The 14,823-nt window shown below is 39.8% G+C and overlaps 1 pseudogene; it reads left to right on the forward strand.

Moving 5' to 3' along the window:
* The first annotated feature begins 10,034 nt into the window (after window positions 1-10,034).
* LOC149948572 (uncharacterized) lies at window positions 10,035-11,768 on the forward strand (annotated as a pseudogene).
* Window positions 11,769-14,823: the final 3,055 nt, after the last annotated feature.

Consider the following 14,823-nt stretch of genomic DNA (forward strand, 5'->3'; position numbering starts at 1 on the left):
CCCGTAAACACTGGATAGGTGAATCCTTTGTTAGGAAACTTGTAGGGAACTGTGGGGAATGTAATATATGTTATCAAACATTATCAATCGACGGCAGTCTACCCGCCTATAGATGGCTATTGTTTAACCATTGTCTAATCCATTTTCATGAATTAGTTAGTAGAGGCACGAGACCAACCGAGTGATTATGAAGTGCTTAACCTGTCTAATACACATTTGGCACTGCAAAACGAACAGTATAAAATAAGGTCTTTAATAAGTACTTCTCTTTAGCCTAACTTAGCCTAACCAGATAGTAGTTCACTTTAATTTAGACTAAGATAAAGTACTGCTTAAAGGATTGAAGGTTTTAGCTAGGCCTTATTACAGTGATTAAAGTCTCCAATAATTTATTCTGATTAAGAATAAAAAATGATTTGAATTTAAAAGATCCGTGTTAAAAGTGTAAGCTAAGCTTATGTATGGTACGATATCCGGGTCAAAATTAAGAAAATAAAAATGTTATGGTGAAAATAAATATGTTTTTGTGAAAATAAAAAATGTTTTTGTGAAATAAAAAAAATTGTGAAAATAAAATATTTCGGTTAAAATAAAAAATGGTTTTGTTAAAATAAAATGTTTTGTTGAAAAGAGATGTTTTGTTGAAAAGAAATGTTTTTGGTGAAAATTAAAATGTTTTTGAGAAAATATAAAATGGATTTGTGAAAATGAACCAAATATTTTAGCCACTAAAATTAAAACAAAATTGAGTAGTAAATAATATTTTTGGTGGAGGAAAAAGTGGATGGGTTGCCGTCTAAACCAAATCAGACAAATTAGTAATATATTTCTGTGATTTATCCCGCACAACATAGCGTTAAATTAATTGAAATTAGGTCGTGCCAACAGAAATCAGTTGCTTGACAACACTTTAGATTGTTGACGCCTTGGTTGTTCAGTATTTACACGATGTATGTATATATGTATGTGTAATAGAGTGAGCCGATGTTAACAATTAAAAAAGTTTAATTTTTGGAGAGACCTCTCTTTCCCACGTAACACAAAGCGGTCGGCCCGACTGCTCACCTTTTTGGTCGGGAAACCGATTCGAAACCAGGCCGGGGTGCTGTCCGTTCAATAAAATTGTACCAAAAATAATTGGAATAAAATAACTGACAAGAGTTAACGGTAGTCGGAAAATCCGACCTGACCCTTAACCGACTTGCATACACTTAACCCACTACTTCCCAACTCCTCTGCGCTACATGGGTTGTCCAGAATTTTTAAACGACTGACTTACAAAAGGACACGCTCTTAAACGATTTGCCCTAAAATTATTATACTACATCGGTTCTTCAAAATGCCGAAAAATATTGCCAACATTCTGCCCCTTTACATTTGCAATTACAAAAAGTTCCGTCTGTCTTGAATACTTTGATATTTGATTTCGCGTGGTCGCATTTGTTTTGCTCGCGCTTTTTAATTTTCAATTTCATAAGTCTTAAACTTGTTTTCCACTGGCGCGCGCAACGACGCGATTCTCAGCTTTGAAACGTTCAAACGTTTTTACGCGCGTAAAGAAAATAACATTATGACGCACGCTAGTGGAAAACAAGCTTAACGCGTAGTTACGCGCCTTAGTGGAAACCAAGGCTTAAGCTTGTTTTCCACTAGCGTGCGTCATAATGTTATTTTCTTTACGCGCGTAAAAACGTTTGAACGTTTCAAAGCTGAGAAACGCGTCGTTGCGCGCGCCAGTGGAAAACAAGCATTACTCAACTTTGCGACGCATAAATGTTTTGACGCGTGTAAACAAAAATACATTATGGCGCGCGCTAGTGGAAACCAAACATTATCCGTTAGTCTTAGCTCAAATTTGGTTATTTTTCAAAATTATAATTATTTTATTAATTAGTTACAAAATTTAGCTGAGTGGTCTGGTTTTTGGAAATGCAGCCTCGCAACTATGTTGCAGGCTTACTGGCGCCAAGTTCCAGTTCCAGGTTTAGTTCTCCCATGCGAATAATATGGATGTTCACCATTTTGACTGTATTTTATGTCTCTTTACTCTTCGAGGACGAGACAAGGGTTCCCCGCTATGGCCTGACAGATTTGGATGCTACTTTTTGGTACATCTCCGGTTCGCTATGAAAGGTCATTTGACCTCCAGCGCTGTTCGCTACCGTCTACGATTCTATTCAACGTTGATTGTGTCATTATGCCTTTGATTGCCGTGCGTTTTATTGACCTTTATTGTGGCGGTGATGTTGAAAGCAGCCCTGGACCTGCTTCAAACGTTAAGTGGAGGGGTGGTAGCATAGGTCGTGACGGTGGATGAAAGTTCGCTCGAGACCGGCGACGTAAGGGCGAAGAGCGAATCGTCCGAATCGGTGGGATTATACGCAGCGGTATACTAGGTTGGATTTTTCGGAACTTAGGTATTTTGATGGTAAACAGCCCCGCCAGAATTCGGTTGGTAGTGATGAACGCGACCGTGAGTGGTATGTTGAGGAGTCGAACGGCAAAGTTTTGAAAAATGGTTAGGCTTGCCACATTGGAAACACGTTTTACCAGAAGCTGGGCAGCTCTTTGTTCCATTCTTGTGCGGATACGGATTACCGCACAAACTACAGCAATTGGAACATACCCTGGCGTTGCATACATAATTGCTGGAAATACTTTAGGTCTTCGTGTAAAGACTGATTTACCTTTAGGCTTAATAACAAGAGACTTAAATTTCCGTTTCGTGGAATTTTATTTTTGACTTATTCTCGTACCTTTTGCTGTCGTGTGCTCTATGTCCTTGGGATTATCTAAACTTGACTCGTTTTCAAACTTGGTTTTCGCTGAGCTAGATTTCAAATTTCCTTCAGGCTGGGAATTGATCGACTTTAGATTTTGGATTACGTTAGCTCTCTTGCTAACGGGATGATCTTGTTTTATAATAAAACCAGTGGTGTAGTCGGGCCAGAGGGGCAATTCTGTAAAAAATCGAATGGGAATTCGATCTCGAGATCGACTTCGACAATTTGCATTGATTTATGCTTATTCGAAGTCTTTACCGAATACCATTCGTCGAGATCTCGAAGTTCGAAATGTAGTTTTCGAATATTTACAGAATACGCCACCAGGGCTGGCCAGGGCGTCGTCCCTGCGCTTTTTTCAAAGGCAGGGCGCCGCCCCGCCTTGGTTTTTCCATTTTTCCAGGGCGCGCCCTGCCTCTTTTTTTTTCAACTTGCCAGGGCGCGCCTCTCTTTTATTTCGTAAATCATTTTTCCCGAAAAAAGTATGTGAATTTATTATAAATTTTGCCCGCAGGAAAATACCATAACAATTTCACCTAGGTACGGCCAGCTTCGATCACGCTAAAAAACCAAGTTGGATGTACATTTGTAGCAGCCGGTACAGCCAACTTCGATTACGCGCGAAAGCGAAGTTGGCCGTACCCAGGTAGCACCCCGGTTCTTTTTTAGGACTACACCACTGAATAAAACAGTCTAACTCATTGTAGTGTTCTTTGTTAGTATATCATTGTGGACACAGCTGCAGCTAATACAACAACTTTTATTTCCAGACCACTCTCTAAACTAAAACTAAAACAAAATAGTACTAGTACACAAAAGGGGGGCCAGGTCCATCTAGTGGCATCAAATAAAACATATTACATCTCCCCTTTTTTCAAAATTCTTTTTTTTAAATATTCAAATTGAAATATTATAATGTTAGTTTTAAAATTAACAAATTATATCATGAACATTTAAGACACCAATAATGTCTTTGGGCTGAAGGCATTTGTCTTTAGTATCAAAGTCATGGAACCGATCCGGTAGTTTACCTCTAGTGATTCTTACTGGTAGCGGTCGTCTTAACATGGGTTCTGGGCGATCTCGGTTAACTATCGGTCGAGCTTCTTGGTGAGCGTCAGCACCATGGTGGTCTGGTACGTCTTGGTGATTGATATTTGTTGAGTATTCATCGTCGTACTCGTTCTCCTGTTTCCATTTTTGCATTGCCTCTCGGGATAGTTTCTTGAAAAACGAACAATTTCGTTCTATAGTATAACCGTTTCTACTCGCTTTAACCAAAGCACCTTTAATCTCAGCCACTCGGTAGGGCTGTGGGTCATAATAGGACGTGAGCTTGTTTCGCTTAGCTTGACGGACAAATTACCCAGTCACCAACTTGCAAACTGTTCGGATTCGAATGCCTCTTCTTGTTCGCGAACTCCTTCATTTTCTCCTTCTGGTCACGCTCCCTTTTCCGAACAACCAGCCCGTCATTCGGCCACACTACTCCCGAAGAGTATTTCACCCGGAGATTTACCAGTTCTTTGCTCCACGATTGATCTTGCAAATTGGCGATTTGAACCAATTTGTTCAATGTCCGAATAAATCTCTCGACTTCACCGTTTGCTTGGGGCCACAGTTTCGTAACTTTACGGTGATAACATCCTAAGATTAGTAAATTCATTTGAATTGAACGCTGGTCCATTGTCGTTTTTTAAACGCTCTCGAAATCCATACAAAGCAAACGTTGTTTCCAGCTTATCGATGACAACGGAGCAGCAGGGTCCAGCCCGTACAAAAATACGTCTATAGAAAACCCACGTTTTACCTCTATAGTTTAACCTTGAATTTTTAATGGTTTTTCTTTAGATATTTGGGTCAATTTTCTATAACAAAGGAACTTTTTTGAAGTGTTTGTTATAGAATTAACTGATTCTATTTCTTAGAAAACACTATCTTTTCACTGGTAAATATAGTGGGTTTTTAATGGTGTTTCTTTAGATACTTGGGTCAATTTTCTATAACAAAAAGTGTTTTCATAGTTTTTCTATAGAATTAACTGATTGTTTTCGTAGAAAACACCGATTTTTAACTTGCTTATTTAGTGGAATTTATATATAATTAACTGATTGCTTTCTTAGAAAACACCAATTTTTATCTGGCAATTTAGTGGAGTTTCTATAGAATAAACTGATTGTTTCTTAAAAAACACAAATTCTTCACTGGCATATTTAGTGGAAATCTATATAATTAACTGATTGTTTTCTTAGAAAACACCAATTTTTAACTGGCAAATTTAGTGGAGTTTCTTTTGAATGAACCGATTGTTTTCTTAGAAATAATCAATTCTTCACTGGCATATTTAGTGGAAATCTATATAATTAACTGATTGTTTTCTTAGAAAACACCAATTCTTCACTGGCATATTTTGTGGAAATCTATATAATTAACTGATTGTTTTCTTAGAAAACACCAATTCTTCACTGGCAAATATAGTGGAGTTTCTATTGAATAAACTGATTGTTTTCTTAGAAATGATCAATTCTTCACTGGCATATTTTGTGGAAATCTATATAATTAACTGATTGTTTTCTTAGAAAACACCAATTTATCACTGGCAAATTTGGTGGAGTTTCTTTAGAATGAACTGATTGTTTTCGTAGAAAACACCAATTATTCACTGGCAAATTTGGTGGAGTTTCTTTAGAATGAACTGATTGTTTTCTTAGAAAACACAAATTCTTCACTGGCATATTTAGTGGAAATCTATATAATTAACTGATTGTTTTCTTAGAAAACACCAATTCTTCACTGGCAAATTTAGTGTAGTTTCTTTTGAATGAACCGATTGCTTTCATAGAAAACGCCAATTTTTCACTGACAAATCTAGTTGAATTTCTATAAAAATTCGGCTTTACTTTAGAAAAGCCCAGATTTTACTAAACATATTTTAGATATTTATCCGAAATGTATTTAGGTACTTTTTAAAACAATAGTAAACAAGGTAGAAGGATAGCCCCCCTTAACCCGAGCGTGCCCTACTTCCACCCTACAGCTAAATTTAACACTTTCATTTAAGGCCTAAAATAGCAATAAACTTAAGTAAAATTGAAATTAAATGATAAATACTGTAGTATACAAATGCATCTTATTTTAATAAACCAGCAAATTGACAATTTACAATCCTTTCTTTTGTTTGTTAGCTATTTATTTTAGCTTATTAGCTAAAGATTCAGTCAAACAACGTCTGGAAGAATTCGGATACTTTTTTAAAGTAAAAACTATAACAAAAACGTTTAATATATAAGACATGCAAGGATGAGAGACAAATGGTTCAAACATTTATAATTACCAATAATGGCCTTTATTTTGTTTTCATTCAACGCGGGTTTGGGGCTCTGGTCTTTGAGTGCATTGCTAGATCGACCTGTTATCGAAGCTCCAATTAGTTCTTCGTATTCGAACAATTTTAGCATTAATGTTCTGGCAAGTTTTGTCGCCGATGTGCAGACTTTAAGTATAAATGAAAGTTCAGATTTCTCCATATAAACCCCATTGTAGAGTTCAATTTTCTGAAACAAAAATGTAGCACTTATTTTATGTATCATCTGTTAAAAGGAAAACAAAATACTTACTTTATCAATTTCAATGTCTTCTATACTGTTGTTTGGACCACTAGACGATGATAGCACACTAACAGAGTTGCCATCACAGATACAAGTACTTCGAGAAGAGTTAACAAATGCTCTTAATTCTTTCCACAAGTCTTTCTGCTGAGCAAGTTTTGCTGCTTTCACCTTTTTGAATATAAAAGATATCGAAATACCTTAATTTAAATGACAATTAAGTAAGTTATACTTTTCGTAATGCAACTGGCCCTGAGGAAGTTGCAACTGGTACATCTTTACCAATGCTCTTATAGTAGTTAACCACAAATTCGGACCTCTTGGACTCAATTTCATTGGGTTTTCCTGAAATATTACAAAATAACAAATATTTAGATCAGAAATATGTTATTTTGTTAATAGTTAATAATTCCCCGGGTCATTTTCAGATATGTCCCCTGACCATTAATAAAATTCTAAAATTTATAATTATATTTATCTTCATAAAAATTGCAAGATTAAGTTAAATTCCCTGACTTTTTAAAAATTCATATTCCCTGACTCGTAGCCACCCAGATAATAATTAAGAAATATGTCTGGTTAAAAAATGAAAGGGCAACGAAAATATTTGTGCACCTTTTACTACTGGTCAGTAGGTAGATACTAGAGTACTAGGTATGCTTCTACTGGCGTGTGGTTGTTTGTGGGAAACTAAACTTTAAACTAAAATTTGGTATTTGATAGAATAATATGATACATTTTTTGCCCAAATGTCTAAACGTCGCGCTGTTTGATCATTTTCGAAATTCGAGCCGAGAGATGTTCCCAAAAACCGACGTATTTGTTATTCGCCAAATACCTAAAAAACACTATTCGCACAGCCCTACCTCAGATTTTCACCTTCTGCATTTACCCTGGATAAGCGGTGCCTACAAAGTGCCATCTTCATATTCCACAGCAGAGCGAGAGAGAAAAAGAGGGCGTTGCGCGCAATAAACGAAACTAGTAGCGCCTCTACTGGTGTTTGTGTATACCATTATTTTAAGTCTCGGAGAGAGACACAAAACGTTACGTTGTTTCCGCCGTAAAACACCGCTTTGCCTCTCAGACACTGTTACTTGTATAATATATTGAAAATTAAAGCGCCCCCTAAATTGTTACGCTTATAGGCGCGCGCCTGCTTCGCCTCAGAGGAAAATACGCCCCTGAGTATCACTTTTAAGATAAAGCTCATTTTAGGCAATTTGAACCTACTAAGCGCAGCCTATGAAACTATCATAATGATAAGAGTTTAGAAAACTTACCATAAGCTACTATTTCAGCAAGCCAGGTCTTTCCATCTTCCCATAGTACATTCAGAGTCTTGTTTAAATAATCATCAGGATTTTCCAAAAACTTTTGCTTTAAAGTTTTATTTTCTTTAAATGCGAAATCGACATCAATAGTGTCCCAAATTTCATTATCTGGCCATTTTACTACAATACTGGTGGATTTTTTTGATTTGGCCATGGCTATTCAAAAGGGTACACAAATTTAAATAAAAATCACTATGGAGTTTCAAAAGAAAGTTGCAAAGTATTTTAATAATTGCAGTTCGATATGTTAATATTATTATATTAGGCCTAATATTTAATAATACAAAAGATCAAAACATACCTTCCAAAATGGCGTGCTTGCAAAAGAACGGGAAAATACTCCACGTGGGAACCACTGTAAATGTAAACCGCGCGGCTACTATTAAGTAGGCGAAGCAAAGTGAACGTGGTTTACCAAACATGGCCAACTTTAAACACTCGGATGGCGGTATCCATACGGCACGATTTCTCCAAAAGGTTATAATACTGCAGTAAACAAGTAGCTTCCATATCTCGACGAATATTTTGTTTTGGTTTTTGGTGTACAAATATTTCCCACCTATAGAAAAAGGGAAATCAGCCTATTTTGTTTGGCGGAGGCTAAACTGTTCAGAGGAAAATAGTAACTTGTGTCACTAAATACGAAACAACTGATTTAAATGGCAGGTAGATATTTTTAAATGTATATTACCTACAATTCGAGAAAATAGCTTGCTAATTCTTAATACAGCTTAGTGGATTCAGGGGATAGGATGGCTGGCATTAGAAAAAGAAGTTATAAAGAATATATCTGGAATTCTGATAGTTCCAGAGATGTACCTCGAAAAAGTGAATATCGTCTAAGAAGGAAACTAGAGGATGCTAAGAAGAACGTGGCGCATCGAAATTCTTCACATAACACCAGTGTAGAAACAATTGCCAGTTCAAGCGATGACCTTGATTCAGATAGCTCAGCTTCGAAAAACATTGGGGTACATGACAACATAAACATAACTGGCAATTCAGAAAACAGCGACAGTACAGATTGTAACAGCAACAGATCAAATGAACAAACTCTACATGATTCAACGGTTTCGGAATACTCCTATAGTGAGAGCGTAATGGTAAGTGACATTAAACTGAGGATGAAAACAATGTAAAGGTTTATTCCGCTCTAAAAACATAACAAATTTAATGTGCAGAGCAACACTAGAAAGGTTTGACAGGTAGGCTACATGTAAGAATTTTGTGACCCCAATAGGTTTTTACAATCTTATTGTTTTAATTAAATTAAATGTTTACTCAAAGGTGTTAAATTAAACTTACATTTCGGTATTTTCATTAACTTTGACGTATCTCTTTCAAATTCAAGAAGATGTTGCCCCTTTTCAAATTCGTGGTGGGCTATAACCTACCTCAGCCTACCCTTAGCGCCGCTAATGATAATGTATATCCATCAACGTTGCACAATATTTGATTTTACTGTGCTTTATTATCACTTTTCTTGTGGAAACGAGATTAATATTTTAAGGAAAAAGTATTTAAAATAGTATACCAAATAGAGGCAAGACCACGTAACTCATTGCTTGAAGCAATTACCACGTAACTCATTGCTTGTAGCAATTACCACGTAACTCATTGCTTGTAGCAATTACCACGTAACTCATTGATGTAAACCATTTTTGAAAGCCAGAACCCTGTGAACAAGCTCATTTCGGCGGGTTTCGGCATGAGTGATAGTTATAAAAATTACTGTTTAAAAAATCGTGAAATGTTTCAATAATATTTCCATCCTCAGAGCTCTTCAGACCAAGACAGTGAAGCTACTGATCATTGCATGGAAGACGAAGATCTACCTGAGAGCCTTGTAAGCTGTATTTATTCGATTTAGCTTTACTGAAAATAACTTTTTTATCTTTAGGATGAAGAGCTCTATCCTGAATCCGGTCTGACTCTAAAACAGAGTTTGTTACTTGTAATGGGGTTTATTTTGCGTTTCAAAATTAGCAAGGAGGCGACCTCAGCTCTATTGAAATTACTAAGCCTCCACCTTCCTGTAAACTCTAAATTACCTCGCTCTTTATATCTCTTTTATAAGCCTTTTGAAGGTGCCAAATCACAATATACTTTACACATGTATTGCCCTCATTGTTCGGCCTATATTGGAATAAGTGACCCTGACGATCATTGTAAATATTGCGGTGTGACTACAAATAAAGAAACTGCAATAGATAAAGGGTCATATTTTATTATGTTTTCCATAGAAGAACAGATATTGAATCAGCTACAAAGTTTGGAAAAAAAGACACATCCCTATTGAACGTGGAGACATGTATAAGCAACTACCCCTTAGAAAACAAGATCTGACAATTCTTTGGAACACAGATGGTGTACCGGTTTTCCATTCTTCCGGATTTAATATTTGGCCACTACTTTATGTAGTAAATGAATTGGAAATTCCTGGGAAGGTTAATACTCAACTTGGCGCTCTGTGGTTTGGGCATGACCAACCGGACATGAACACGTTTATTAAGCCATTTATTGACCAATTAAACTTGCTATCAAGTGTTGGAATCACTTACAATAACGATGGCAAAGAGACACACGTGAGAGTATTCCCAGGACCCTGCACTTGTGACTCGATGGCACGATGCAAGATTCAAAATGTACATCAGCACAACGGGGCTAACGGGTGTAGTTGGTGTCTTCAAAATGGAGAGTATATAGAGAAGGGAGATGGCCATGCTCGCGTTTATGATTACATGGATTATGTTGAAAGGGACTTTGTCCAGATGAGACAGGATGCTAAACTAGCCATCGCTAAAAAAAAGCCAGTCAATGGAGTTAAGGGTTTGTCGGTTCTAATGCTTCTGAAACACTTTGATATTATCAATGGATTTGTTGTGGACTACATGCATTCTGTCACTCTTGGGGTTGTTAGAGCGACCACTTGTTTATGGATTAATTCTATAAATCATAGAGAGACTTATTACCTTGGAAGACAAGTAGATAGTTTGGATAAGGCTCTCCTTTCACTGAAACCACCCAAAGAAATTACCAGAACTCCGAGGTCATTACATGAACGGAAGAAGTGGAAAACGAACGAATGGCGCTCTTGGCTTTTATACTATTCTACGGTTGTTTTAAAGAACCATTTGCCCGATAAATATTACAAACATTGGCTCAACTTGGTTTTGGGAATTTCTCTGTTACTTTGTGTCGATGTATCGGTCGATATGATAGAACAAGCATCCACACATCTCCATACTTTCGTTAAAAAGTATAAAAAATATTATGGAAAAGAGTGTATGACGTACAATTTGCATCTTTTACTGCATTTGCCGAAAACAGTGTACAACTGAGGTCCTTTATGGACATTATCGTGTTTCCAATTTGAAGATATGAATGGGAAACTAATGACCTTTTTCCACGGTACCCAGAAAGTTCCATTACAGATAGCCGAAAAAATTGTTATTATAGGTAATATTAGTACACTCTCTAATGATGCGTTTAACAGGAAAAATTCGGATTCTGAAATCTTTTTTACTGAACTACTTAAAGGGTACCCCTTGCTTAAAAAAGTTACGCAAATTTCCAAACACACTTTTGTACATGGTCTACCGAAGCACACTTCGTTACAAACTTCAGAGAAAAACCAACTAACAAAAATCGTTGACATTTCAGAAACATCCAAAATGACTATTATGGGCACAATTCATTGCGTTAATGAAAGAGCTAAGCGCAATGACTGTGGTATTAAACTAAAACATCATAAATTCGGTATCATTCAGAGTTTTTTCGGGGTAAAAGATTGTCAATGCAAACCAACAACAAAATTATGCTCTTGCGATAGCATTGCTGAGTATTTTGTCTTAATCAAAGAATTAAGTGTAATAAATAGGGCCTTCATGAAAAACATCTTAATATCTAAAACAAAACAAACTGATGTTCGCAAATTTTATCCGATATCTGCGATTGAAACTAAAATAACTATTTTGGATTTATCAAGGTTTGATTCTTACATATATGTAGCCGAATTTCCCAACAAATTTGAATGCGACTAATTTCAATAAAATAATTGTAGTGGAAAGTGTAAATGTGGCATATATTCATTTGTACAAAGGTTTACTTTTAACACCAGAAGTCAAATATTTTTCTCTTTACGTAAGTCGTACGTAAGTAACTTAGCATACATATACGCTACGTTACTTATGGGGTTTTCTAAAACCAAAATCGGTAAATTCTATAAAAATTCCACTTCATTTACCACTGAAAAATTGGTGGTTTCTAAAACCAAAATAAGTAAATTCTATTAAAAAACATTAACAAAAGTTATTTGGTTATCTAAAATTCAACAAAATACCTAAAGAAAAACCATTAAAAAACCAAGGAAAATTATAGAAATAAAACGTGGGTTTCCTATAGTCATCTTAGATGGGCTAGCTCAAAACCCAAGGCGGGATCGTTTTCCACCCCAAGGCGGGATCGTTTTCCACCCCAAGGCGGGATCGTTTTCCACCCCAAGGCGGGATCGTTTTCCACCCCAAGGCGGGATCGTTTTCCACCCCAAGGCGGGATCGTTTTCCACCCCAAGGCGGGATCGTTTTCCACCCCAAGGCGGGATCGTTTTCCACCCCAAGGCGGGATCGTTTTCCACCCCAAGGCGGGATCGTTTTCCACCCCAAGGCGGGATCGTTTTCCACCCCAAGGCGGGATCGTTTTCCACCCCAAGGCGGGATCGTTTTCCACCCCAAGGCGGGATCGTTTTCCACCCCAAGGCTGGATCGTTTTCCACCCCAAGGCGGGATCGTTTTTCCAACCCAAGGCGGGATCGTTTTCCACCCCAAGGCGGGATCGTTTTCCACCCCAAGGCGGGATCGTTTTCCACCCCAAGGCGGGATCGTTTTCCACCCCAAGGCGGGATCGTTTTCCACCCCAAGGCGGGATCGTTTTCCACCCCAAGGCTGGATCGTTTTTCCAACCCAAGGCGGGATCGTTTTCCACCCCAAGGCGGGATCGTTTTCCACCCCAAGGCGGGATCGTTTTCCACCCCAAGGCGGGATCGTTTTCCACCCCAAGGCTGGATCGTTTTTCCAACCCAAGGCGGGATCGTTTTCCACCCCAAGGCGGGATCGTTTTCCACCCCAAGGCGGGATCGTTTTCCACCCCAAGGCGGGATCGTTTTTCCAACCCAAGGCGGGATCGTTTTTCCAACCCAAGGCGGGATCGTTTTCCACCCCAAGGCGGGATCGTTTTCCACCCCAAGGCGGGATCGTTTTCCACCCCAAGGCGGGATCGTTTTCCACCCCAAGGCGGGATCGTTTTCCACCCCAAGGCGGGATCGTTTTTCCAACCCAAGGCGGGATCGTTTTCCACCCCAAGGCGGGATCGTTTTTCCAACCCAAGGCGGGATCGTTTTCCACCCAAGGCGGGGTAATTTTTCCACCCAAGGCGGGGTAGTTTTTCCACCCAAGGCGGGGTAGTTTTTCAACCCAAGGCGGGGTAATTTTTCAACCCAAGGCGGGGTAGTTTTTCAACCCAAGGCGGGGTATTTTTTCAACCCAAGGCGGGGTAGTTTTTCAACCCAAGGCGGGGTAATTTTTCAACCCAAGGCGGGGTAGTTTTACAACCCAAGGCGGGGTAGTTTTTCAACCCAAGGCGGGGTATTTTTTCAACCCAAGGCGGGGTAGTTTTTCAACCCAAGGCGGGGTAATTTTTCAACCCAAGGCGGGGTAGTTTTACAACCCAAGGCGGGGTAGTTTTTCAACCCAAGGCGGGGTAGTTTTTCAACCCAAGGCGGGGTAGTTTTTCAACCCAAGGCGGGGTAGTTTTTCAACCCAAGGCGGGGTAGTTTTTCAACCCAAGGCGGGGTAGTTTTTCAACCCAAGGCGGGGTAGTTTTTCAACCCAAGGCGGGGTAGTTTTCCACCCCAAGGCGGGATCGTTTTCCACCCCAAGGCGGGATCGTTTTCCACCCCAAGGCGGGATCGTTTTCCACCCCAAGGCGGGATCGTTTTCCACCCCAAGGCGGGATCGTTTTCCACCCCAAGGCGGGATCGTTTTCCACCCCAAGGCGGGATCGTTTTCCACCCCAAGGCGGGATCGTTTTTCCACCCCAAGGCGGGATCGTTTTTCAACCCAAGGCGGGATCGTTTTTCAACCCAAGGCGGGGTCGTTTTTCAACCCAAGGCGGGGTCGTTTTTCAACCCAAGGCGGGGTAATTTTTCAACCCAAGGCGGGGTAATTTTTCAACCCAAGGCGGGGTAGTTTTTCAACCCAAGGCGGGGTAGTTTTTCCACCCAAGGCGGGGTAGTTTTTCCACCCCAAGGCGGGGTAGTTTTCCACCCCAAGGCGGGATCGTTTTCCACCCCAAGGCGGGATCGTTTTCCACCCCAAGGCGGGATCGTTTTCCACCCCAAGGCGGGATCGTTTTCCACCCCAAGGCGGGATCGTTTTTCCACCCCAAGGCGGGATCGTTTTTCAACCCAAGGCGGGATCGTTTTTCAACCCAAGGCGGGGTAATTTTTCAACCCAAGGCGGGGTAATTTTTCAACCCAAGGCGGGGTAGTTTTTCAACCCAAGGCGGGGTAGTTTTTCCACCCAAGGCGGGGTAGTTTTTCCACCCCAAGGCGGGGTAGTTTTCCACCCCAAGGCGGGATCGTTTTCCACCCCAAGGCGGGATCGTTTTCCACCCCAAGGCGGGATCGTTTTCCACCCCAAGGCGGGATCGTTTTCCACCCCAAGGCGGGATCGTTTTTCCACCCCAAGGCGGGATCGTTTTTCAACCCAAGGCGGGATCGTTTTTCAACCCAAGGCGGGGTAATTTTTCAACCCAAGGCGGGGTAGTTTTTCCACCCAAGGCGGGGTAGTTTTTCCACCCAAGGCGGGGTAGTTTTTCCACCCAAGGCGGGATCGTTTTTCAACCCAAGGCGGGATCGTTTTTCAACCCAAGGCGGGGTCGTTTTTCAACCCAAGGCGGGGTAATTTTTCAACCCAAGGCGGGGTAGTTTTTCCACCCAAGGCGGGGTAGTTTTTCCACCCAAGGCGGGATAGTTTTTCCACCCAAGGCGGGGTCGTTTTTCAACCCAAGGCGGGGTCGTTTTTCAACCCAAGGCGGGGT

Source organism: Leiobunum rupestre, chromosome 4 (genome assembly GCF_980474605.1).
Source record: "Leiobunum rupestre chromosome 4, qqLeiRupe1.1.hap1, whole genome shotgun sequence".
Lineage (NCBI taxonomy): Eukaryota > Metazoa > Arthropoda > Arachnida > Opiliones > Sclerosomatidae > Leiobunum > Leiobunum rupestre.